Source organism: Rhincodon typus, chromosome 14 (assembly GCF_021869965.1).
Source record: "Rhincodon typus isolate 14 chromosome 14, sRhiTyp1.1, whole genome shotgun sequence".
In the NCBI taxonomy this organism is placed as follows: domain Eukaryota; kingdom Metazoa; phylum Chordata; class Chondrichthyes; order Orectolobiformes; family Rhincodontidae; genus Rhincodon; species Rhincodon typus.
In genome coordinates this window covers 65,320,330-65,348,298 of record NC_063345.1, presented here as the reverse complement: position 1 = coordinate 65,348,298, position 27,969 = coordinate 65,320,330, and positions in this window count along the sequence as shown.

The following is a 27,969-nucleotide window of genomic DNA, read 5'->3' as shown; positions in this document are numbered from 1 at the left end:
CCATGAAGTACTATGTAATAAACCTATACCAGTTTATCAATGTTAAGCCTATCTTCTGCTGAACACTTTGTGTGGCAATCTCTTCCATATGTCACAAGTAGCTTAGACTTAATGGCAATGAATCTGCCCAAAGCTTCTCAGCCCAGCAATTATTGTGACAGCAGTGGGCATCAGTTCCTTATCTAATATAATAGCAAACGTGACCTGCATAAACCATCAGCCTTAAAAATCAACAGCCATCTGAGCAGAATAAAGACAAAAAACTTCCAGTCAGAAAAGAGATAGTAGGAACTGCAGATGCTGGAGAATCCGAGACAACAAGGTGCAGGGCTGGATGAACACAGCAGGCCAAGCAGCATCATAGGCATCTTTATATATTCAATAACTCAAAAGCATACTAAGCCTGTCACTTTCTGCAAATTGCAGCAGCCAACTGCTATGAAGAAAAAAGCACAGATAGCTGTACTAAGTCTATCTCTAGAAACTTTAAACAGCTACTAATACTGAAAAATATTGGAAAATGTGTAGACCATGGAGAGTCTTACCAGAGCTACAAGGGCAAAAATCTGAAACCTTAAGCCAGGATATAGCGATGAATACCAAATATCTGAAATAAATTCAAGTCCCTTAGAAAAGATTAAAAATTTTTTGCAGACAAGAAAAAAAAGACTGAGAAGCTGAAAGAAGGTTTCAATTGCTATTTAAATAAAGAAGCACTTTAAAATATTTTTAAATTATCAAGAAATTTTCTGAAAAATCTAAATCTAAAACTCATTAAGAAAATAGTTGAAACAATGGTATAATTTGACTAATATGCATGAGAAAAAGCAAAGGCAGAAGACAAGTTTATCAAAATAAGCATTTTCTGTTAAATAAAATTTTTTATTATACAAGCAAACAGTTTTTTTTAACAGATGTGATAAATGTGATACAATTTTTAAAAATTAAAATGGCATGAAAATTTCTCTGAAGTATTGGAGATGGCAAGAAACATATGTTATGGACCAGACCAGATCCCCTTAAAATATATTAAGAAGGTAATCTAGACCCTAACATTTTATAATACTCCAGGAAAATGTAAAGTGTTATGTTCCAGATGCAATTCGACTGGTCCAACTACTCAACATTAAGCAAAGCACAAATTTATTCAAAGACTATAGTCAGAAAAAAGCGACAAAAGAAAGAAGAACTGGAATAACAACTTTAATGGAAAACGTAACAGAATAATAGATACAGTAAATGTTACTGATTAACTGTTCCAATATAGTAACATCCCATAAATGCACCCCTTGGCAAAAAACAAATTCAGAAAATAGATTTTTTCACGTACATAGCCGCAGTAGGAAGAGAAACCCCAGCTTCTAGCTGTAATCAAAAGAGGGGAAAAAATAGCTTCTGCTGAATCTAAAAGTGAAAAAAAAAACTAAGAAGCTGGAAATCCTAGTCTGTGAGAACTGGCCACAGTCATCCAGGCTACTTCTATTGTCCCAACTTAAAAAAAAACCAAGGCCTCACAAGCTGTTTACATTGCCACAGACTGCTTGTTGCCCCTTGCTCAATGTCTGTCTTAAGAGAAATCAGGACAAAATACACCTTTTAAAGCTACAGCATCGTCATGCGTGTATATTGCTAAAAAGGTACAAAAATTGCTAAGAATAATGGGGAAAAAAAGTCTTTTATCCATCTTGTGAGAAAATTAAAATTCGATATTTCTTTATTCTAAACTCTTTCATGCTTTGAAATAAGTATATCAACTAAAATAGAAGGGGATGTCTGAAACATTTACAAGTTTTTCAACATTAATTAACAGAAATTAAAGAAAATTTCTGAAAAAGAAAATAAGATAGGAGTTTAAAATTTATATTCAAGCCACAAAAGTCCTTAATTGTAAAGCTGTATTAGCAATTTAATTTTATTATTCAGTAATTCAAAAAATGATTAAAACATTTAAAATATTAGCTAATGACAGCTTTTTATACAATTGATGTAATTGTACAATCAAAAACACTGGTGTAAAACTAGCTATATCTACCACAAATAAACTTGAATATTGTTGAAAAAAGACAAAGTTTATTGAAGCTTTTCATCTTGTACTCATCAGGACAATTCACAAGAATTCAAATTTAAGATAAAAGCCGCATTTTTTTTCTGAGGAACATGCTGATTCACAAGTGATTCTGATTATTGGAGACATTGCAATAGAGAGTGCACCAGTTAATGAAGACAGTCTAATAACTGCCAGGCTTTGAGTAAATTTTAAACTAGGCAGGTTGACCATGATTGTTCAAGTCTTTACCCTGAGAAATGGACCAGAAAATGGAAGTTACCTGTTTTGTTGAATTAAAATAGGTGCGGTGTGTGTATATGTTTTGTCTGTCTGTAAAGAAAAAGTTCTTTATTAATATATGTAGCTTTAAAATCACACAGGTCTACCATGCTATGAGCTTGATTGACAATTCTTGCAGCAATTCTAAACTAAATCATTTAAATGAGCAATGTAACACCAGTTAAACTAGTGATGATGGAGAAAGGTATCACACTTCTAGCAAATTTAAAAATCATACTCCTTCACAAATTGGACTATATGAAAACAACAATTCATGCAAATTGCTTCAGGATTACAGAAGAAACCAAGAGATGAACAAATGAATACATTCCTTTATTTTGCCAGTGTGATGGAAAATCATGTTTTAAAACAACTTGATGTAAGAGAATAGACAGTTGCATTTGACAGTAGTTTAAAAGCATTGATAATTACTTCAAATTAAGCACCAACTGAATAATGGAGAGAGCAATATTTAATATATTATATAGCTATCCGAACAACTGTTTGAGAAATTTATCAATTCTGACAACGTATAAAGAACATTAATAAATTTCTTTTGGATATGTTACAATCAAAAGAGAGGTTCACATTGAAAAGAGCTATCCAGATTATGATAGAAGCTGAAATTCAAAAAATCAGTATGAAAGAATAGTGTGAACAGAAAGCCAACCTAGATTAAGAGAATTGTCAGACTTCATCAAATTTCTATGCATCAAGCTATCAGATAACAAACCAACACAAAATCAATTTAAGTTCTTTACTGTTAGTGGTTTCTCTTCCAAGTGTCTATTTTAAAAATAGCTTCACAGATGGAAATAATGTCCAGCTTTATGACACCATTGCAACTTTCGTGTGAAAAGTGGGACATTTTCAGAGAATGTGTAAAAGTCAAAAATAATCATTGAACAACAGAACAACAGGTAGCTCAGTAGTTAGCACTGCTGCCCCACAGAGCCAGGGACCCGGGTTCGATTCCAACTTCAGGCGTCTGTCTGTGTGGAGTTTGCACATTCTCCCCGTGTCTGTGTGGATTTCCTCCGGGTGGTCCAGTTTCCTCCCACAGACCAACGATCTGCAGGTTACGTGGACTGGCCGTGCTAAATTACCCATAGTATCCAGGGATGTGAAGATTAAGTGGGTTAGGCATGGGACATGCAGGGTTACAGGGATGGGTGGGTGGGTCTGTGTGGGATGGTCTTTGGAGGGTTCGTGTGCACTCGATGGACTGAATAGCTTCTACACTGGAGGGATTCTATGGATTCTAACTAATCACTAATGTATATGAACTTTCCATCCAGCTCTTTTGGAAGAGAACCCAGAACACAATTTCATTCCTTCATTAGAACATTCCATCATGTAATGCTATATCACCTTTGGATGATGTGAATCAACTTTTCCTTGGAGTAATAGGTGATTCATCCAACGAAGATATGATAAAAAACATACAGGTTAATGGTCATTCAATTAATTTCAGACTTGACAACAGATCAAGTGTTATGGTATTAGTTAGAAAACACACTTGGTTGTAGAAAATAAAATTACAACCTTCTGATTTAATACTATATTTAACAGTGCCTTTAAGACATTAATATTATGGCAATACTGAAAAGACATACATCATCCACAATCAGCAACATTTGTAATGATCAAGAAAACATGTTTTGATTTGACCCTCCTCCATCAAGTGCAAAATTCACAGGGAGAGGAGCAGTTTCTAGAAAAAATATTCTAAACTATTTGGGGTTTTTATTTCTAACCTGTTTCTAAACACTGGGGAGACAATGGCCTAGTAGTATTTTCACTGGACTGTTAATCCAGAGACCCAGGTAATGCTCTGGGTACCCAGGTTCGATTCAGATAGTAGAATTTGAATTCAATAAATATCTGGAATTAAGTGTCAAATGGTGGTCATGAATCCATTATAAATTGTTGGAAAAATCCATCTGGTGCACTAATGTCCTTTTTGGGAAGAAAATTGCCATCCTTACCTGGTCTGGCCTGTGTTGTGACTCCAGACCAACAGCAATGTGGTTGTAATTAGGGATAGCCAGCAATGCCTCTAAACTCCAGAGGGAAAGGCTAGGCCTATATCTCATAAGACAATCGCTTATTCCAGGTGTTGGTCTAGTAATCTTCTCTGAACTGCATCCAATGCATTAATATATAGTGTCTATACGGTGACCCAGTCCTGTACCCAGTAATCCAGATGTAATCTCATGATTTTCCTGTATAACTGAAACATAACATCCATACTCTTGCATTCAATTCCCCTCGAAATAAACTATAACATTCTATTAGCTTTCCTAATTACTTGCTAAACCTGCAGACTAACCTTCCATGCACTGGATCTCTCTGCATCTCAGAGTTCCTCAAACTCTTGCTAGTTAGATAATATGCTAGATTAGACGACTTCATTTTTTATTCTTTCTGTCAAAATGGACAAAATTGAATTTGAGTTAGATGCATTGAAGGTGTTGATTTGTGATTTTTAATTAGGCGTGCTCAACCTTATTGAATAAGCTAAATCATCTAAACTCCCTTTCAAAACTGATGGTATCACTTTTACATCCATCGGGGATGTTGGATCATGGTTTAGTTTTTAATTCTGACTTAGTAATTAGGAACCAACTTAGAAAAGAATTCATCTGGAAATCTACAACCTTAACAGTGATTAATTGACTTGAAATGAGCGCTGTGGTGTGGTATTTATCAACATAGCTTGAATTAAAAATGAGGCAGCCTGTTATAATTGCAAAATTAAGAACTACAATTAAATTACACTGCTTTCATGTCATTCATCTGGGCCCATTTTCTGAAAGGTTAGATGAGATCAGGGAGTGATTTTCTTCAGGAGTTTGTAAGATAATGATAGGATGAGTCAGTTGGGATAGGAAAAGGCTGTTCTGAGTGATTGACGGATCTGGAAAGTGTAGACATTGATATAAAATCCAGTGTCACAGGTTTTGGGTAGGGAGCATGAGATTTGCTTTCACATAGTGTTCAGCCCACAGAATCCATACCTAGAAATAAATCCTATGTAAGGAATTGGCAAAACAAAATCACCCAAATTTTTTATTTCATACCATATTAAGGAGATTGTAGGTTGATTTATTAGAATTGTTTAAAACTATGCAGTAATGAGGCACACTAGGTAGTGTTGAGTGATTTTGTAATCTAGAACAAGGGGACAATAGATACCAGATTACATTTTTGGTGGGTGTTAGGCAATTTTCTGTTTAAAGGAACCACGTAAATGCTAATTATTGCAAAATGTTTACATCATTTTAAGAGGAGAAACTTATTTAAAGAGATATGAATAGGGTTCGTGATTAAAGGATTCTGGGAATGGGATGGCCAAATGGAATTAGGATAATACTCATCCGAAGGATAAACACCAACATATTCTGGATGGGCTGAATACTCTGCTTCTATCTTGTTCATCGTCATGTATTAACGGGGAGAATTTGAATTATTCATACTGTTTTTTTGTGTCACTTGTTAATTAGTACATAACTTAGAAAAATGTTGAACTGGAAATCTGTAGACTAGACAGTAATTTGATTAATTGGCTTTAATCAATTTATTTTGTTTTGAACATGAAGGAAACTTCTATAATCACAAAAATAAGAACTACAATTAAATTACTTTGTCTGCACGACGTGTCCTAATATTGAACCAGCAACAGGAAATAGAAAATGTTGAAATAGAAAATGTTAAAATAGACTTTGAATTGATTTATGAAGGGCTGTGATTAATCATTTGTGGAATATGGTTACAGGCATAATTTAAATTGTATTATTGCATGTCTGCCTCCTTTCTGATCTATTGGCAAAATCCGTCATGCCTTGATTTGCCGTTGTTTGCTGCTAATCAACCATTACTTAATTTAAAGGGACAATGTGACTTTTCTGATTAAAATAAATGCAATGCTGAGTTTTTTAATCTTGGTCCCTTTATCTGTATATCTACGATGGGTTTGGAAAGCAGAAATGTCATAATGTTGACTCCAGCACTGGTAATCAATAAGAAAATACACCCTTTTTAGTAAAAGAATGTAAAGATCCCCTGCCTCTGGATGTTAATAGTGAACTCCATTAGGCACACATCCCTTCGAGGTTATGATTAGCTTTGAGTTCAAAATCCTTCTAATATAAAATAAGGAAATGCTGGAAATGCTCAGATGGTCTGGCAACATCTATGGAAGGAGAAACAGAGTCAACTAAACATACTTTCATGGAGTCACAAGGGTTGTGGAACTTCTAAAACTGAGAAAAAATGCAGGGAAATCTAATGGGACAGAAGGCCGATCATTCCCCTGGACCTAATGGGGTATATCTTAGGATTTAAAAGAAGTAGCTATAATCTGTTTAGTTGACTCTGTTTCTCCTTCCAGAGAACGGGAAACCATATCCCATTTCGACTGCAGTCAGCTACTGTGAGCTGAAATATAAAAGTTCTGAAAACTATTCTGACAGCTATCAAATATTAATGACATCGGGTAAGCGCAATGTTAAGATACCAGATGGGTAGGGAGAATGGGGTGCCAGGTGGTATGATGCCAGGTGAGTGGGGATTGGATGCCAGGTAAGTAGGGGATGGCTGGGTAATGATTACAGTGCCAGGGAAAGGATGCCAAATAGGAAGGTGTCAGTTAAGTATGGTGCCAGCTGAGTAGGGGATAGGGTTTCATGTGGATAGAATGCCAGGAGCCATGTGGCAAGGTAATTTTTTCTTTATTCATTCACGGGATGGGGGCGTTGCTGGCTAGGCAGCATTTATTGCCCCATTCCTAATTGCCAAGAGGGCAGTTCAGAGTCAACCACATTGCTGTGAGTCTGGAGTCACATGTAAGACCAGGTAAGGATGGTGGTTTCCTTCCCTGGTGAACCAGATTGGTTTTTCCGACAACCGACAATGGATTCACAGTCATCGTTAGATTCTTAATTCCAGATATTTATTGAACTCAAATTCCACCATCTGCCATGGCGGGATTCGAACCCAGGTCCCCAGAATTTTTTCTGGGTCTCTGGTGCAGGTAAATTGTGAGGGTGGGTCATGGTGGATGGGGAGAAATTCAGTCCAGTGAGGTGAAGTGTGTTGGGTGGTGTTGTGTAAGGCTTGGGGAATGGGGGAGATGTTGGGACAGATCCAGCGGTGGTGGCGATGACAGTGTTGGGTCTGCTGAGTGCTGGCGATGTGGCAATGATGGTCATTTCTTGCGATGGAGGAGATTAGGTCAGATCCAGGGCATCGATATTCAATTCAAGGTGGCTCCTTCAATGTGTGTTATGATGGGGATTCCAAAGGGTCTCCATGGACAACCCTCATCTACACTGGAATAATGACTGTCCGCATTGCGGAAAATCAAGGCAGTTAATATTGGTATTTTCTCTAAGTTACTCACTAACATGCTGTGCATTTTCATTTTAAGATCCCAGCATTTTTTTCATTAGTTCTTCATCCATGAGATGTGGGTGTCACTGGCTCGGTTGGTATTTATCTTTCATCATTAACTGCCTTGGAGAAGATGATGGTAAGCTGCCTTCTTGAATAGCTGCTGTCCCATGTGGAGAGTAGGTGCACACAGTGCTATTAGGGATTTTGAACTAATGTCAATGAAGGAACAGTAATACAGCTCTATTCTAAGAATGGCTGCTTCTTGTTACTAATCTGTTTTCCAGCACAGGTACATACCTTGCATACTCTAATCATCTGTGAGACTTCAGCGCACTGAAGATAGATTAAGATGATATTTAAATAGCAACGTGATGCTTTCTAAAGGAGCAGTAATGAGGCCAGAGTGTGAAACTCTCTGAAAATAATTTAGTACATCTCATGCTGTACTTTCGCCAATTAGGCAGTGATCATTTGGCTTGTCAAACCTTCTCCTTGGTTATTAAAAGCAACCTTACTTAGATCAACAATACCTTCATCCCAAATCCACTTCCACTAAAAACAGGATAGCCAATGAACCTCATGTATGGCCAGGCTAAAGGTAAGACCTATCATGGCACGATGGCTCAGTGGCTAGTGCCAAGGACCTGGGTTCGATTTCAGCCTCAGGTGACTGTCTGTGTGGAGTTTTCACATTCTCCCCGTGTCCGCATGGGTTTCCTCTGGGCACTCCGGTTTCCTCCCACAGGCCAAAAATGTGCAGGTTAGATGGATCAGCCATGCTAAATTGCCCATAGTATCCAGGGATGTGTAGGTTAGGTGGATTATCCATGGAAACTGCAGGGCTACAGGGATAGGGTAGAGGGGTGGGTCTGGGTGAGAATGCTTTTCAGAGGGTTAGTGTGGACTCAATGGGCCAAATGGCCTGCTTCTGCACTATGGGGGTTCTATGATTAATTCTACTATTGGGACATCTTGCTTCCCCATTTCAAGATACAACGGGCTAGGAAATTGGCATCAAAATCAGCAAATTCACCTTGAACACATCCCCCTCTTCGCAACACATAAGTCATTTTCATAAGTAAATAAGATCATAAGAAATATGAGCAGAAAACAGGAGTAGACCCCGACCCTGGCTGTATTTTGTTTACCTTACATTCAGCAGATTGGACTGATTTTCTTCTTTCCATACTGATCATTTACACTCAGTTTATACCTCTACCTCTCCACTACTGGTATTAGGACTCCTTTTGCTTTGTCTATTTACTCTTGCAATGTGTTCCACTTACTCCTCCTCCCCTCTGTCTATAGTATATATATGAAAAAACATTTTCCAACCATTCAGTTCTGAAGAAGTCGTAATGGACTTGAAACATTAACTCTGTTTCTTTCTCTCCACAGTTGCTACCAGACCTGCTTAGTTTCTCCAGCAATTTTAGCTTTTGTTTCAAATTTCCAGCATCTCTGGTATTCTGTTTTTTATCGTAGAAGACCAATTGCTTCCTGAACCTGTTCAACTGTTGAATGCCATTGTGGCTTTTCTCCTGTGCCTCAAAAGCACTTTCCCATTTCTCATAACCCTTGAGACATTGAAATCTATCAAAGTTTTAAATGTTCATTAAAATATTTGAATCTTATTCGAAAAAGGAGGCCATTTGGTACATCATGTTCATACTGGCTCTCGGCAAATCAATGCAGTCAGTCCCACAACCTTATTCTTTCTAAGTAGCCCTCCAAGTTTACTTCTTTAATGTCCTTATCCAGTTTCCACTGTGAGTCAACGCTTGTCTAATTTTACATATTTAAGCAGAGAATTCCAGACCATTACCACTCAGTGTTTAAAAAAGATCTTCATCACATATTTACAGTGTCTGTTGATCAAAAATATAAATCTGTGTCCTGCATTTCTTGCATTGTCTTTCAGTGTAATGAGCTTTGCTTTCATCCACTTTAAGTAAATCTGTTGTACTCTTGCATGCCTCCATCAGTTCTCCCCTCGGTTTTTTTTTGCTCCAAGGACAATCACCCCAGCAACCCCAACCTAACTTTAAAAGTAAAATCCCTCATTGCTGGAATTGTTCAGATAAAGGTCCCCTGCACCTCCTCAAAGACCTGAATACCCTTCTCAGGAGGAAGTGTTACTTTGTCGTTTTATTGAAAAGTTTCCCTTTGCGTTAGTTCTGACTTCCGACACGGAGACTTTTTCTTATTCATTCATGGGTTGAGGGCATCACAAGCATTTATTTACCATCCCTATTGCCCTCAGAGTCAACCACATTACTGTGGGTCTGGAGTCACATGTAGGCCAGACCAGGTATGGACAGCAGTTTCCTTCCCTAAAGGGCTTCTTTCTTGACAATTGGCAATGGATTCACTGTCATCATTAGACTCTTAATTCCAGATATTTATTGAATTCAAATTCTACCATCTGCCATGGCAGGATTTGAGCCCAGATCCCCAGAACATTACCTGGTTCTCTGGATTAACAGTCCAGTCATAATACCACTAGGCCATTGCCTCTCCCCTTATGACTGTTTTCATCCTTTGATCACATTGCTGTCACCATTTTTCCATTCAATCATCAGCTCTGGCTCACCCTTAGCCTTTTGCAGAAAGTTGTCAGTACAGGTTACATGTTGTGCCTTTGCTTTGTGAAATGAGATGGACCCTTTGACATTATACAGGAGGAATTCTTACAACGTTGAAGCAGAATCATGTTGACCTTCTCTTATGGTTATCAAATATCACATATCATTTGAAGAACAAGGAAATTCTCTTTGCTTTGAGGTTAGAGAAGCTGAACTTGCCCTCTGTAGAGGGGATGATTAAATGGCATAGCTCAAAGGGTTTTTTTTTTTGATTGATTAAATAAGGAGAAATTGCTTTCACTGGGCTAGTATCCATGGAAACAGATTTAAGATAAATTGCAAATAAACTGCAGGGATGATATCTTATTTTTTTCCACAGTGAGCTATTATTGTTTGGTAGTGCATTGTTGAAATAAGATAGCTGAAGCAGATTTAACAGTGACTTTGAAAAGGGAATTGGGCTTTCGAAGGAAAAGGGGATGTTTTGCAGGACTGCGGGGATAGGGTAAGCCGGCAGTACTGATTAGATAGTCAGTGCAGGGATGATGGGGTGAGTGACCTCCTTTATTGGAGTATGATTCTTTAATGCTAAAGCTTGGCTGTGACTGACGCTTGAAGATAAAAAGACGTCATAGCGTCATCTCTAACCCAGAGGGTAAAACAAAAGCAGTATTATTTGAAAATGAACGTACTGGATCTTAAGTTTGAAGTATACAAGCTGAGTTGGACCTATATCTGCCATTTGCATGTTTTGCTGTTTGTTTCCTTCTGGGAGCTAAGTTTTAGAATATTGAATACTGAGATCTTAGTGACCTGGTAGTAATGACACCAAGTCAATAGGATTTCTTCAAACAGTTGCTGCTGCTTCAAAGATCAAGCTTTAGGGAGCAGCAATTCAGGAGAGTTTGCTGGAATGAACAAAAGGCTAACTGGAGGCTACTGTGTGAGAGGTTTGTGGTGATGAAGCACTGAAAGCATTGGTCTTGATACGTAGAAAAAATAGTAGCAGGAGCAGGCTATTCAGCCCTTTGAGATTTGAAGGCCTTCAAGGCCCTACATCTCCACCTCCGTTTGTGAGTGTTGATCTCAGAGATGTTAACTGGAGAAAGACCCCATGTTTCTGCAGCACCAGTCTCAACCTTAGGACATTCCACTACATTCAATGATGGGTTATTGTCAAATTGGTAGTGGGAGGGTTGTGGTTCTGGGTTAGCATCTCAATGTTGGGGTCATGTAGGGTTCAAATCTGTGCTGTGCAGAAAAATGCCACCCAGCAGCTATTTTCCCTGAGTTGGATAATTAGTGGCCAAAGGGAAGACTCTTGAAGATGGATGACCAATAAGAGGCTCTGCAGCACTGAACACAATAGTGCCTTCTTTGAGCTAAAGGATGCAAGTAGAAGCTGAGTCAACATTTTGGAATGGGAGTCTAATCAATAGATAGCCAGTGATCAGACTGATGGGCAGGACCTCAAAGCCTGCATGGGTGCTGTTTTGGCTTCTTGGTCCATTGTCAGGAAGTTGCTATGGGGGAAAGAGGAGTGTACCTGAAGGCTGATCAGACAATTCTAATCAGCCTCTGACAATAGGCCTTTTTGGCCTTCAAATATCCTTGGACTTTGGAGCAGCATCTTCATTACTGGGCAGACCTATTCTCAGAGTCAAGTCTTTGGAATGGAGCTGAGAAGGATTGAGAATTTCATCAGATCGCAAGACTGCAAGGAAAGGGAGCAGGAGAGGGCCATTGAGCCCCTCAAGCCTGCTGTGCCATTCGATGCGATTACGGCTTTAACTCCACTTTCCTGCCTGTCTCCCAGAACGCTCGGCTTCAAAATTGGCAATCAAAGTTGGCAATCAAAAATGTGTCTAGTGCAACCTTGATTACATCAAGCCTCCACTGCTCCCTGAGGGAAGAGAATTCCAAATAATAACTATTCTTTGAGAGAAGAAATTTCTCCTCATCTCTGTCTGGAAGACTTATATTTTTAAAAGGTATCCCCAAATTCTAGATTCCTTCCTGGAAAGGAAACATCATCTAACCATCAATCCTGTCAAGCCCCCTTCGAATCTCACATGTTCCATTAAGATAACCTCTCCATCCTCTAAACTCTGATGTATAAAAGCTAAGCTGCTCAACATTTCCTGCCCGAGCTGTCAGGGTGCAATAAAGACAACTTTCAGTAGAAGTAGCTGGTGTAGCACTGCATCTAACTCAAAATGAAGGCATGTGAAAAAATAACTTAAACTGGTTAACTTTTCGCTTGTGTGACCTAGTGGTACTATTGCTAGACTATTCATTCAGAGACCCAGGTAATGTTCTAAGGACCTGAGTTTGAATCCTTTCATGGCAGATGGTGGAATTTGAATTCAATAATGGGCAGTGTGATGATGACCATGAAACTTTTGCCAATTGTTGGGGAAAACTCCATCTGGCTCACTAATGTTCTTTAGGGAAGGAAACTGTTGTCTTTACCTAGCCTGGCCGATACATGATCCCAGACCTACAGCAATGTGGTTGACTCTTAATTGACCTCTGGGCAATTGGGGATGGGCAATAAATCCTGGCCTAGCTCGCAAGGCCTACATTCTGCAAATGAATAACACAAGAAAAGGGTTATCCTTGTCAAATTGCACCTCAAGTCCAGAGCATAAAAGAGTTTAAATCTGATACATTAGTGTCATTTAAGCAACTCTTGGATAGGCACATGAGTGATCGTAAAATGTAGGGTATGCAGGGTAGTTTGATCTGAGAGTAGGATAATAGGTCGGCACAACATTGTGGGCCGAAGGGCCTGGCTTGTTCTGTGCTGTACTGTTCTATGTTCTATGTTCATTAGACATCTGGAAATTGGGACCAGCAGAGATAGGTGGATCCTGGTTAGCCACTGGCAAACCTCTTCCCAGTGGATGGAGTCTTGATACTGGTATCATTTTGATTTGTTGCTAGCAGTTGGAAATAGTGGGCACTGGTAGCTATCTGGTAGGCCATTCTTACCAGCTCATACGGATAGATTCTGGTTGTCCTTTCTGTTCAAGCTGACACCACCTTCATGGTGTTAATATGATTGCTACCCAAACATTTTGACGTTAAATACATGTGTCTTCAATGTTAATGTGAATTTTAATATTTATCAGTGATAGGACATTGATGAAAATCGAGGGAGCCCTTTTGTGAGCTGAATTATCTTGAAAGTTCATGATAGGACAATGTTGACAATGCTGTGATATGTGGGTGTGAGGCATACAACGGTGCCAAGTGTGTGAGGGTGAAATTAAGCTATGATTGTGAAGTTGGAGTCATGGTAAGGTGGAGATTTTTGAAAGAAGAGTGACGGAGTTGTGATGGATTGAATAGTATCTGAAGATAGAGGTGCAGTTGGCTTGACAAGATATTTGAAGATACATTTATTGATCTTAACCATGTATGTCATATTATCAAACTGCTTTCAAGACAGTGTGCCATTCTTTGGAGCAACAGTTTTGACATTGAGAAGCTAATGGGGGAAGATAACTGCAAGGCAGAGTTATCCTGTCTTGTCTTTTGATAGAGAGCCCACAACTCCTGTCCAATAGTTGTACTAAGACCTCCATAGCTGGGCTGGAGAATCTTGGGGCCCTGTCTCTACCTCTGTGTGACATTAAAATCCCCCCCACCGAGTTCCTCTTGCACAGACAATCTTCCCCAGTCACTTCCAGAACATGCTGCCTGGGAATGTCCTTTCCGTTTCAGAGATACAAAGTGGCTTTAAAAGTATCACAAGGCAAGTCATGTGGCTTTGCTCCCTTGCTGATGCATGCAGCCACTCAATAGTGCATTTAACATAGCACTCATGCTCTGATCATGGTAATGAGGAGGCAATGTGATGTTTATGTCCTGCCTTATTTGGAAGGAACAGACATGTGTTAATCATGCAATATGAGACTCTGCCCATCTTCAGGAGCTATCCAATTCTGCTCCTTTGGGTTTCAAGACTTTCCCTTTAATGTTTAGTGAGTGCTACCTCAACAAGCCCTTTGAGATTGATTCTGCTATTCAATATGCTCAAGGTCAATTATCAGACTCAGTACGCATTTCCTGCTGTCACCCCCATTCTCTCATCCCTTTTAGCTCTGATAACTAGACAACTTGTTAGGTCCAGACTAGGTCCTTAGACATCACGTTCCAAAACCGTAACCACTTCCAATTAGAAGGACAAGGGCAGCGGATCCATGGAAGTACCACCCTCTCCAAATTCCCCTCCAAGCCACTCACCATCTTGACTTTGAAAAATATCACTGCTCCTTCAGTGGTGCTGAGGCAAAATCCTGGATCTCCCCCAACCTAATGACATTGTGGGTCTATCTGCAGCACAGAGACCACAGCGGTTCAAGAAGGCAGCTCACCACCACTTTCTCAAGAACAATTAGGGACCGGCAATAAATGCTGGGCTGGGCAATAACATCCATGTCCAATGAATGAATTTTTAAAAATTGGACAGTCCTCGGCTTGGAATTTGTAAATAAGCCCGATGAAAAGTTGTTTCAAATCACCATGAAAACTAACTTTTACTTGGATTACGCAATGCTTTATTATTAGAAGCTGCAGTAAACTATAAGCTAAGCATGAAACCCACAGGAAGCTGTGAGGCAGTTCGAGGTAAGTGTGATAGTTCCAGCTGGTATTTGCTATTAGTGCACAATTATTTGGATTTATTTTTGAGCTTCGGTTGGCATGTGGGGAAGTCACTGCTCTCAGGTTATTTTGGGCTTTGGATTCAATTTCATGTTGTGCCCAAATTGGATTTGTCACATGAAACCATAAATTACCTCGATTAAATATGGTAGAAAAAAATATCCGGTACAGCAAATTATTTGCCAGTAAGCAACAGCTTGGAATCTGCCCTCTGAACACCAGCTGAGATGTAGTTAAAAATATTCCGCAGTGTATCCTACAGGGCGTGTAATGCTTTTCTGTCCTCTGTAACTTTGTGGTTCCCTAGCTCTTCCTCCAATTACACTGTGTCAGTGAGAAATTCTCCTGTGCCTATCCCTGAGTTTAATGTATAAAGCAAATGTATAATATCTGCTTTTGTTGCACCCAATGCAGTTCCCTCAGGCAGGCAATATGAGTCGATCTAATGTGTCATGGTGCCACATGTAACGTTCCTCTAACCTCATTCTTTTCATCCATTCTCAGGATGTGGGCTTTGTTGGCAAGGCCTGCATTTATTGCCCCACTCTACTTGCCCTCAGAGAGGATTGCTTTCTGAGTGTGGTCTTCCAGAGCTCTTCAAGAGGCAATTTTAAATCAAACATGGTTTTGAAAAAAATTCTTTCGTGGGATTTGGGTGTCGCTGGGCAAGGCCATCATTTGTTGTCCATCCTGAGTCACCCTTCAGTTGGCACTCTAGGTCATTTCAGAGGATAGTTAGGAGCCACATTGCTTTCCTAGAGATACACAGCAGCCAGATCTGGTAAGAATGGCCGATTTTTTTTTTCCCTCAAACAACATTCACGAATCTGGTATTTTATTTTGGACAGTCAATGGGAGTTTCCTGGTCACCATCACTCAGACAAGCTTTCAATTCCTGATTTGTTAAATTGGAATTTAAGTTCTGCCAGATGTCATAGTAGAAACTGGACCTACATCCCAGAGCGTTAGTCTTAGCGTCCCTCTGGATTACTAGTCCAGTGACATTACCATTGTACAACTGTCCCCACCCTGCCCTCTCACCCTCCCACCACCAAAATGTTGCTGTCAGACTAGCATCACATATAGGCTGAACAGGGAAAGACTGTTGTGTAAGGACTTTGGACACTGGAGTGTCTTTGCTGTGGTATTCGCAGAGTTGCACATCACTGGCTGTAAATGCACCAGTGTGGGTGAGGTCGGACAATCTGAAAAGCGCACAGGAAGAAGGACAAAAATACAAATTGCTGGAAAAGCTCAGCAGGTCTGGCAGCATCTGTGGAGAGAAATCTGAGTTAATGTTTCAGGTCCAATGACCCTTCCTCAAAACAGTATTAAGGAAAGGGTCACTGGACCTGAAACATTCACTCTGATTTCTCTCCACAGATACTGCTAGATCTGCTGAGCTTTAACAGCTATTTCTATTTTTGTCTCTGATTTTCAGCTTCTGCAGTTCTTTCGGTTTTTATATAGGAAGAATCATATTGGAATGTGTGACCCTCTGGAAGACATACTAGATGGACACAAATACTCAAAGTCATTATCTAAAGTAGCTCTAACTCAGTGTCTGTTACATGATTGCCATGTATAATAGCATTTAGTATGAAAGCATAATAAATAGTGTTACTTTGAACAATAAATCTAAAGACCACCCTTACCTTGTTTGCATCTGTCTCCAACTCAAAACTTATTGTGTGGTATAAAAGCACATGACAAAACAAATATAGGAGGATTGCTCCCCTAAAGGACAATGATGAAGCAGTTGGGATTTTACAATATTCATAGTCACTTTGCCTGATCCCAACTCTTCAATTCCAACTTGATTTGCTTTTTTTAAGGGAATTCACATTCTCAAATTGCCGTGGTGAGTTAATTAGTAGTCCAATAACAAAGTCATTATGCTACCCTACTTTGCTCTTTCTAAAGTGGTATCCAGGGTGTTTTGGTAGTGCATAGTTTTGTAGCACTGGGGGAGCCATGAGGAATTAAGGCAAGTTTTTTGGATGGCTGAAGTTGCATTGGGCAGAGGAGAGAGAGATTTGGTTGATTTCGGTCAGTGGCCTGGGGTAACCTGTCCTCTGGTTTAATGGTCACCTTTTCCTTACTAAGGTTCATATTTTAGGTCCAGCAAGGTAAAGCAAACAGCTCCCTTTGTTCCAGGAGTAGGGTGAATATCACCTCTGCAGGTCACCTACCCGAGTCTCTTATGTCCCACAATTGTTCCTGTATATCTCTGTAGTGAGGAGACTATACCTTATCTCGATGGGAATGCAGCTTGAGACCAACAGCATTGGTCATGCACGTCCACATATTCTTGAGGGCCACAGAAGTAGCCAGGCCCAATGGGTATTTGGAAGCTGAATTAAGGGTCAACAGTGGGCTTTTATCAGCTGTTTCTCAATTTGAGGGTAATGTCCACTCAGGGTTGTGAGTTTCTGCTTTTGGTTTTTGATGTGATTAAACAGTCCACTTTTTAATCTATAGCTCTTTGGATACATGGTGCAGGGTATCACTTCCAACCAGTGTTGAATGTGGGACCATAACATACAGGGAAGTGTCAGTTATCTAAAAAATCCATTTTTATTTATAAACACCAAAATTGAGCAGAAGTCAATCAAAGAGAAGCTGCATTTACCTCTCTAAGCATAAAGCAACTGCTTGCATATCAAGCACTGACAATTTTATAGTCAATGAATGATTGCTGTACCCAGCTCTCATCCACTGGAACCAGGTGTCAATCGGATTCTGAGATAGTAGGAACTGCAGATGCTGGATTGCAGAGTCTGTCTGGTTTGCAGCATCCAACACTGGACCTCTTTATCTTGTGTGAAGTGATGTTCCTGCTGCTTAATATCCTCCTCCTCCTCCTCAGAAGACTAGTCTCTTTCTCTCTCTCTCTCTCTCCTAGTCTGACAGCCTCCTCACATCCCTTCTTTACCTGCTCCAGTAGTGCAGAGCACAGCTAGCAAGATGCAGCACTCTGGAATCTACTGCAGAGCACTCCAAGCAGCAGAACCTTATCTTCGGCAGATCTACCACAATGGCCCAGCTGGAAGAACGGGCTGCATTGCATAATGTGTTCGTTACATATGGTCACCCTTATCTCCCGGTCTGGATCCTCAAATACAGCAGGAGCACAGGAGTTTTCAAGGCTACAAACATTTTGAGAACTACCAGGCCAAGAAGTGGAATCTTAGCTCTGACCTTGATGACCACTGGGCTAAGATAGTCCTGCTTCAAGTTGGTTTTGGTCAATGATAGTGTCCTGGGTCATCCTCAGTCTGTGGTGACACACTGTCTCACACCCGGAGGAAACGGCATCGCAGGCGACAGGCTCTGGGTCTTCTGTGCACTCTGGTGGGGGGGATGTTATTCAGCTACACCCTCTTCTTGTGGAGGCTGTTCGGCAGACACGGGGAGGTTGATGCTTGTTCCGGATTTGCTGCTGCACACCTTTCGTATCTCTGCACCTTCGCTGAAACAGTGACAATCAGTGTTACTGTGGCTGGCATCATTGGTCACGTTTGCAATGACCCTGTGTGGGGAATATGAGAAACACCGCAGGATCTTATCAATGTGAGCTACCAGCTCGCAAATGATGGCTTAACCTACTTCCCCACACAGTGGAACGTGACGCACTCTGACACGGAGGAATGCCTCCACATGCAGCTTTGAGATTAGATCTCACTCCAATGGATGCAGCATTTTGCAAAGAGAGTGTAATTATCCTATGGTTACCAAAAGCTCCTTCCAGTCCCACATCACCCATGGAGGTATCAATGTAAGAACATCTTGCATTGTTCTATGCTTACAGTTCAGGTGGACCCAGAATCATTTCAATGCTCCTGTACATTCCAGGATATCTTCCATTAGCTGTGTCAGTTCTGGCTTGCAGTTACTACTTTTAAGGTTGTTAGGAATTACTTCAGCTTCACAGCTATCTAATATCAAGCAATGACATGGTCAACTTTGTGTGTGACCAGCAGCTCTAAACATTTTATTTCTTTATCTTTTTCTAATTTATCACTGCAATTTTGCACTTTTGAAGGTCTGTATTGTTGGACTTCTTATTTCTTTACTTTTTTATTTCTTTTCCTGAAGAATTTGTACTCAAGATTCTGTACCTGGGGTACCTTTGTACCTAAGATGGTGCCATTGTTGTGACTTGTACACTTTTCGCTGTACTCATGTGAGTACACATGACAATAAAGCTAATTCAACTTCATTTGCACCCCACGAGGTTGTACAGGTATTTTCCAATCAAGTGTTATAGATATTATTACACACCACATGCTTGGCTATCACATGCATTTCAACGGCACAACAATGTAATTGTAAATTATTTCAGCCTGTACTCTGCAAGAGCATGATTGATGCTCAAGTCCCCACCTGCTTCAAGAAGACCACCGTCATCCCTGTACCCAAGACAATACATGCATGTGCCTTAATGGCTACCACCCAGTGCCTCTGACTTCAACAATCACAAAGTCCTTCGAGAGTCTGTCATGGCCCACACCAACTCCAGTCTCCCAGCCTGCCTCAGGTCCACTGAGGATGCATATCCCTAGCCCTGCACTCATCCATGGAACATCTGGACAACAAAAACACCTACATCAGACTCCTGCTCATTGACGACAACTCCGCCTTCAGCATCATTATCCCCTCCAGACTGATCTCAAAAATGCGTGACTTTGGTCTCAGCTCTGCCATCTGCAACTGGATCCTCAGCTTTCTGACCCACTGGCTGCAATGAGTGAGGATAGGTAACTGCACCTCCTCCATAGTAACACTCAACACTGGAACCCCCCAAGGATGCATCCCCAGTCCCCTACTGTTCTCCCTGTACACCTATGACTGTGTTGAATGAACGCCGTTAACAAGTTCACTGATGACACCACCATAGTGGGACAGATATCTAACAACGATGAGTTAAAACACAGAAGGGAGATAGAGGGCTAGGTGATGCGGTACAATGAAAACAATCTGTCTCTCAACATCAGCAAAACTAAAGAATATCGACTTCAGAAAGAAAGGAGGATAACACGCCCCCATCCACATCAACGGAACTGAGTTTGAGAGAGTGAAGAGCATCAAGTTCCTCGGAGTGATGATAACCGACAACCTGTCCTGGATTTCCCATGTAGATGCGATGGTCAAGAAGGCACAACAATGCCTCTTCTTCCTCCGGTGGCTCAGGAAATTTGGCATGTCCATAACGTTCCTCACCAACTTCTACAGATGCACCTTTGAAAACATACTATCTGGGTACATAACAGCCTGGTATGGCAACTGCTCTGCCCAGGACTGCAAGAGACTACAGAAAGTGGTGTGCACAGCCCAAACCATCACGGAATCCATGGACTCTACTTACATAGCCGCCTTTCCACGGAACATAGCCAACATTATCAAAGACCCAAAGATGTTCTGAAGAAGGGTCACCGGACCCGAAACGTTAACTCTGTTTTCTCCTCCACAGATGCTGCCAGACCTGCTGAGCTTTTCCAGCAACTTTGTTTTTGTTATCAAAGACCCATTGCACTCTGGTAACGACATTCTACAACCTCTTCCGTCAGGCAGTAGGTACAGAAGCCCGAACACACGCACAAGTAGGTTCAGGAACAGCTTCTTTCCGGCCATTATCAGACTGTTGAATGGACTCTAGCCTCAAATAATGTAACCTGCAACGTAACCTGTAAACGTCTAAGTCCGTTTGATCTGTACATCCTTTGGTTGCTGTGATCTGCCTGTACCGCTCATAAACAAAGCTTTTCACTGTATTTCGGTACACGTGACAATAAATCAATCAAGATAAGGAATTCGGATTAATCTCCCTCTCTCCAATGTGTTACAGTGTCTGTAGTTCAGTCCCAGTGCCTCCAAAGCTGTTGAACGTATTGCAAAATAAAATTGTGCTGATCACAATGGTATTCAGGAGCACTGAGATACTGCAGCCTTGACACCTCGCCTAAACTGCCATCCTTAATGAGATTTAGTTATGTTATTTATTGGCTTATGTTGCCTTTTATGTATTGCTTAATTTGACCACTGATTATATACTATGTTGAAATTTAAGAACAGAAAAGATCTCAAGCACTTACCAGAGTTTCACCAAACAACTCGTTCCTTTCTCTGTGATAAAAGAAGGACTGATTCCAATCAGCTCCAGTGGATCTAGTGCTACTTGCGTATTCCTCTCCCTGATGCTGACTGCCTTCCATGGGGTCCTCTACTCACATTGGCCGCTCCTCTCAGTGATGCTGACTGCCTGTCCCAGGGCTCCACCCTCCTGTATGTTTCAGGCAGGAACTCAGACTGTTCCCTGCTATCGCTATTCTGACTCCTGACGTCAGTGCCAAACACATACCAAGTTCATTGCAGCAGAGCTGAGCTGGAATGGAGATCACCTGTTCTTGAAATAAGTTAAAGATGGAAATGGAAATGGGCAAATATTGAGGCAGCAGTTTGAAAAACCTGGTCTTTGTTCACTGGCTCATCAGTCCAGTTCTGCAAATGCATCTTAGATACTCTTAACTCTTTTCACCGCTCCCTAAACCCTGCATACCCTCCACACTCCTTCCATACCCCTACATTAACTTATGTACCTTACAGAATCCACCATGCCCATCCATTCTCCATATGTACTTATCCAGTATCCACTATGTACAGTACTGATGAGCACCATAACAATACTGAACAGTCTTTGAGATGTTCATGCAACTGCCGAAATAAACAAGCAGCCATTTGAAACCCACTTCAAAAAACTTAGATTGATTAACTTTTCATAAACTGTTGATCAAAGCAAAGCTTTGACAGATGTGTGAATAATTGTTGCTGAGTGAAATCCAGTCGATGAACTTGGCCTACAACTAAATATTCATAATGGGATTCCAAAGCACTGCTGCAGCAAGCCTCTCAAGTTGAATCTGGTAATATTTTGAATCAGAATGGAGTGTCAACCAACTAAAAGATTAAAACACAAGTGAAATTTGGTGCATTATAATATTAGCTCAGTATTGTTGAATGCAGATGAACACTTTATCTCCTGGGGCAAGTACTCTTATACATTCAAGCACTTTCACAGTGCTGATCATTTACATTTTGAGTACTTTGTCCATAGCATATTTAACATAAGTTACACCAATACCATGTAACAAATAAAGTTGTCAAAATTTTTTGAAATTACCTGCCAATATGTTCCGGACTTTCCTGACTCTAGGCTAGTTTCCTCAGAAGTGTTGTGTACCAGTCTCCTTACAAAATGGGACTAGCTGCATGGAAATATTGAGAGGCCCTCTCCCTACCTCTAACCTCTTCGATAGTAGGTCAGGATTGGATTGCTGTGTGCAGGTTTGCTGCACTCGCCATTATTCCAAGGTATAATAATCTCACATGATAGAATTGGGGTGGGAAGTCTAGAATCAGGTCCTGTCAGCCATTTTCCAATCCTCTCTCCCCTTCTTTGTCTTCATTATTGTCATAGATGGGGGCATTAAAATCTAGCTTGGAGTTTTAATCAGCTCAGTATGGACACTAACAGCAGAGTCATTTTTGTCAACAACCTATAAAAGGGAATTGGATCTGTATTTGACAAGCATCACAATGGAAAGATATCTGGAAAAAGCTGGGAAATGGGATTAGTAATTGATAAATTACATCCAGTACATACACAATGACCTACCTCTGTGTGGCAAATTGGATCTTTCTTTGAATATTGACCAGAAGGTGTAAAATATGGATGGTGTAAAATATCCATCAAACCTGTTCATCTCCTCAGAATTTATGTGTTTAAAATTGCATCTGTCCAATTTATTCTATTATAATTTATTCTTTGACATTCTGATACTGTCACTGCAAAATTAGATGTATTTGTAATAATACTTGATCAAAAATAGGTCACATTTAAGAAACTGCAATCTAAAAATGTCTTTTGTTTCCATTCATGAAGGCAGCTGTCTTTAATAAGGAGCTGTCTTAAATTATTACAAAATAGCAACCATTTTTCAGGCAAAATTCATGTGAGTTGAGGTTGCTTATTATAATACATCAAAACAGCAGCAATAAAAAGCCCATGATTAGACTATTAAGATTAGTCAGATTTCCATAAGTTAAAGTAATTATTTTGGTGTATTTTGCATGCTGCTTTATTTAGGAACTGAATGAATCTTTATTTGGGAAATTACTTTTTGACAGATTCAACAGATTTGTGATGGAGAATTTAATAGCATTCTTTTCCTCAGTCTGATATAATTTGTGGTAAATAGCCATTTGTTCAGTGCTTTGAATCATCAAGCTTGCATTGCCGACAGCATAGTATTCCTGTGAGAAACTTGCATAGATCCATAGCAAAACTCTATAAGCCACAGGTACCTCATTTTGTTGGACCATTCAGACTTGAATTAGGAACATTGGAAAAGGAGGAGGTCACTTGTCTCCTGAAGCCCTTCTGCCATTTAATTAGACCATGGCTGATGTTAATAGATTCCAAGGGATTGAAAACAGCACGCATATGTGTTTTCTTTTTACAGGGAAGGTATTTTGACTTTTTCAGTCTTACCCCTCTCACTGTACATCTAGTTATGTGTGCTCACACAATTAACAAACCGAACAATGAAATTAACTAGACATCAATTGCTGACCTATGCCTTCAATCCATCTACCCACTTTATAGAGGTTTATAAAATCATGAGGGTCATGGATAGGGTGAATAGCCAAAGTCTTTTTTCCCAGGGTAGGGGAATCCAAAACTAGAGGCCATAAGTTTAAGGTGAGAGGGGAAAGATTTTAAAAAGGACCTAAGTGGCAACTATTTTCATATGGAGGGTGATGCATGTATGGAATGATTTGCTGAGGAAGTGGTGGAGGCTGGTAAAATTACAACATTTAAAAACCATCTGGATGGGTACATGAATAGGAAGGGTTTAGTGGGATATGGGCCAAATGCTGGCAAATGGGACGAGATTAATTTTGAATATCTGGTTGGCATGGATGATTTAGACCAAGGGTCTGTTCCCATGCTGTGCAACTCTGTGACACTATGACTCTAATCCTTAATCCATGGCAAGAAGAAATCTCCCTCTCAGTTTGCAAATTTTACATTTTTTTTCCAGGGGGAGAGACTTCCAGATTTCCACTGTTTTTGTGTGAAACGACGTTCCTGCCATCGTTCCTCAGCAACCTAACTCTAGCCTTAAGCTGATATCTCCTTTTCCTGGACTTCCTTAATAGAGGAAATAGTTCCCATCCACCCTGTCAATTTCTTTAATCATCTCAAATGCATCATTTAATTAAACCTTAATCATGTAATGTCTAGGGAATACAAACTGACTCTGCATAACCTATCCTTATAATTCAACCCACATGGTTAATATATCTTAAGAATGCTGTTTTGTGAAGATTTGATTTATTCTGTTCTGATTTGCACACAAGATCCTGTAACCAGCAAGGAGAGAAAGGACTGAATAATCTGTTTTGAATGGTGTTGTTCGAGTTCAAAAGCCCATCTGGGACACCAGGAGAAATCACTCTCTTCAAACATTGCTGTGGAGTTAGTCATTCCCACTGACAACAAATAGGTCCTTGACTTTTGTCTCAGTACAGTGCGGGGTTGGTTGAGTGCAGCTGTCAATTTTTCTAATAATATAACATGGTCTTCTCTGTCCCTATACCTGTATCTTCAAGCAACTCGGCTTTTGTCCCCATACCCTCCATTTCTCTGATCTCAGCCTCTTACGATGTGCCTTGTCCATTGTTCCAGTGTTGGAAATGTAGCCTTCAGTCCTTAGAGCCTCATCTTCCAGAATTCCTCTGTAAAATGACTCAATCTTTCTATCTCTCCTCTTCTAAGAACTACCAACATACACATTCACTTCGTCTCCTCCTTTAAGAATGGGTTTATGTCTCATGAGTGTTTATCAAGAGCCTTGGCACGTGTTAAAGGCTATACATTAATACAATTTAATATCTTGACCAATCAGAGTTGATTTGCCTTTTCTTGAAATTTAACAAAGCCTTTGGGGTAACTGTTGCCTGGTGCAGTCTCCACAGCAATACCTTGATTAATCAGGCTCAACTTATTAACCGATCAGTACCCTGTTTCTCATGCAGCATTAATTATTCTATGCTTTCAGATCTGCCACTCTTGCAATTCTCTCCTGATGAGGGTAAAACACAAAGCTTTTCTCTCAACAATATTCCAATTTTGCACTACCTAGTGACTTAATACAAGTTGTTACAATTTGCTTGCCTCAGTTGGTAGCATTCCCAGTTGATTGAGACTCCAGAACTTGTGTGCAATTATTTTGGCTAAGAATCCACTCCAGTATTCATAAAATGCCACATTTTCATATGTGCCATTCAACAGGAACGATGTTAAGCCAAACCTTCTGCCAAGGAAGAGACATGATGAAGCAAGCAGGGAAAAAAATCATTCATTCATAATGGATCTCATGGCATTCTTTGAAGATGAGTAGTAGGTTTTTTTTAACGTATCCATCATCTATCCATGTAGCTCAGTTGGCTGGATAGCTGGTTTGTAATGTAGAGTGATGCCAACTGTGTGTTCAATTCCTGCCCCAGCTGAGGTTATCATGAAGAATTCTCCTTCTCAATCTCTCTCCATGCCTAAGATGTAGAAATCCTTGTTTTAAACTACTGCCAATGTCCTCTGTCTAATGAGAGAGCAATAAGAGTTGGTAAGACAATGGTGACTACCTGTATAATTATACTTCTACCTTAGGTTTCTTATCCTTTTAGTTTGTCACCCCCTCTCTTCAGCCTTGGGAATGCTGAGTGATTTCTCACATTTTTTGCTAATGTTCCCTTTCTTTAAGGTTCATTTGAGTGTCCTTTGCTGTTCCAACCATAAATGTGCTCTCTCCTCCAATCCATATCGATGTCTCAAGCTACATTGATAAGCATTTATCCTGGTTCATTCCTGGACAGTACGCAGACTCACATGATTTCCATCTTGTGTGCTTGATACCCATGAGTCCTTTGAAAATATAAACTAGACAGTCCTATTTTAAAACGCACCAGATGACATAAACTTGCTAATAACATCATCTCTTTCAGTATTACAAGTGTGGATTGAGAAAAGATTAAGCTAGAGAGAATGGGAAGGTAATGAAAGGCAGGTTGGAGAGGAAACGGGGACAGTGGTGTGATAAGAGGCAAGTGTACAGTAATGAGTTAAAGAGATCAGATTTCATGAAGATGTGATATCAATACAACTCACCAAAGGTTCCTCAAATAGTATCTTCCAAACCTGTGATTTCAACAACCTGATCTGCCATGGTGATGGGCCTTTTCCTCCAGCAGAGTATTTCTACCTGATGGGCAATACTTTTGTTAGCCCCCCAAACATGAGAACTAAAAGTGGGTAATGTGGTACAATTCAACAGACACTTATTACAGCTCCTGGTATCAATACATATTAGAGTCACAGGCACTTCAGTGCCTGGGCTAATACTCAGTTACAAACAGTAACACACTTCAATTAGCATGTCATGCTTCAAATTGCCCCGGTTAATATCGAGCCCCTTACACTCTTGGTAACAATGCTATGAAACCGTTCAGGTATCATGGGCATATCTCTTAAATCTACATTAACTGGCTGTGATGCACAACACATCGTCTCACTTTGTCCAAAGAACAAAAATAAATTCCAAATCCCAAAATGCATGGTTCTTCATAGACACATATTGTCAATTTGAAAATGATACAAACTTGTAAAAATTACACTAACAAGATAAATAATTAAAACTTCAGTTTAATTAATTATTAATTAATATTTATTAATTTGAAGGCTTGACAACTCATCCCGATCTGGTGAGTATATGCCCATCTGAAGACGTGCATGCTGTTCTTGTTTGCATTTTGTTGACAACTTGGTTGTCTTTCTGCTGGTTACTCACTCACCACCACACAATCATCAGCAGAGATTTTTCCGTCACTGTATGCGTGCGTGATTAGTATGCTGTGCTCTGCACTGACCTGATTCCTCTTCCTTCACAATGATGCAACATGGTCAGTACTGACGTTTTTATAATCTGGACAGGTTGCATATTTGAAAAGTATTTGTACCTGGATTTTTGAGTTGTCTTTGCTGCCTGATGCGCAGTTTTAGAAGTTCTCTCTCTTCTGCTTGCTCATCGTATATCTCTTTCATTCACCCCTGCTTTGAAGATGAATGTCCTGTGTCTCAGAATAGTTAGACAACAAGCACAGGGCAATGTTATTCACACTTATCTTCTTGAGCTTAAGCTGTGTTGGGAATGAAAAATGCTTTTCCAATGGTGTTGCATGGAAGTTCATCAATGCAATGTGCAACTATCAATTTTGATGGTTGATACTTAATGATCATAGATTTGATAGTATGCATTATATGTTCTGCTAGACCTTTTGAGCAAGGATAGTGGGATGATGGTATGATATGGGTCATTCCCCGTTTGGTACACATCTTAAAATGGTTTGCCAGTATAGTGAGGTCCCTTTTCAGTCACCACCCATTCTCGTATGCCAAATCAACAGAAGATAGGACTCATTGTGTCAGTGATGGTTGCACTAGCTGTGTTGCTAAGCTGCTAAATAATGGGAAATTAGGAGAAGCAAGCCATTACAAAGATGTAAACTTCCTCAGCACTGTGTCGTTATTTTTGACCAAGGAGTAGGTAGAACATCGTGTAGATGTGCAGACTCCCTCTGTTGCTGGAGTTGATACATTTGGCAGGTCTCACATACATTCTCGCTTTGTTCAATATCCTGATTCATCCCTGGCCACTTACTCAGACTCACATGCTGGCTGTCTTTTGTATTCAATATCCATGAATCCTTTGTGTAACTTTAATGTGTTGCTTTATGTATAAGGGTTTATTCGAACTTGAAGATGACTTGCTGTGAAATGCCAAGTATATCCCTTTATGCTCCAAATGAATAAATGTTCTCAGGTAACAAGGTGCAGGGCTGGATGAACACAGCAGGCCAAGCAGCATCATA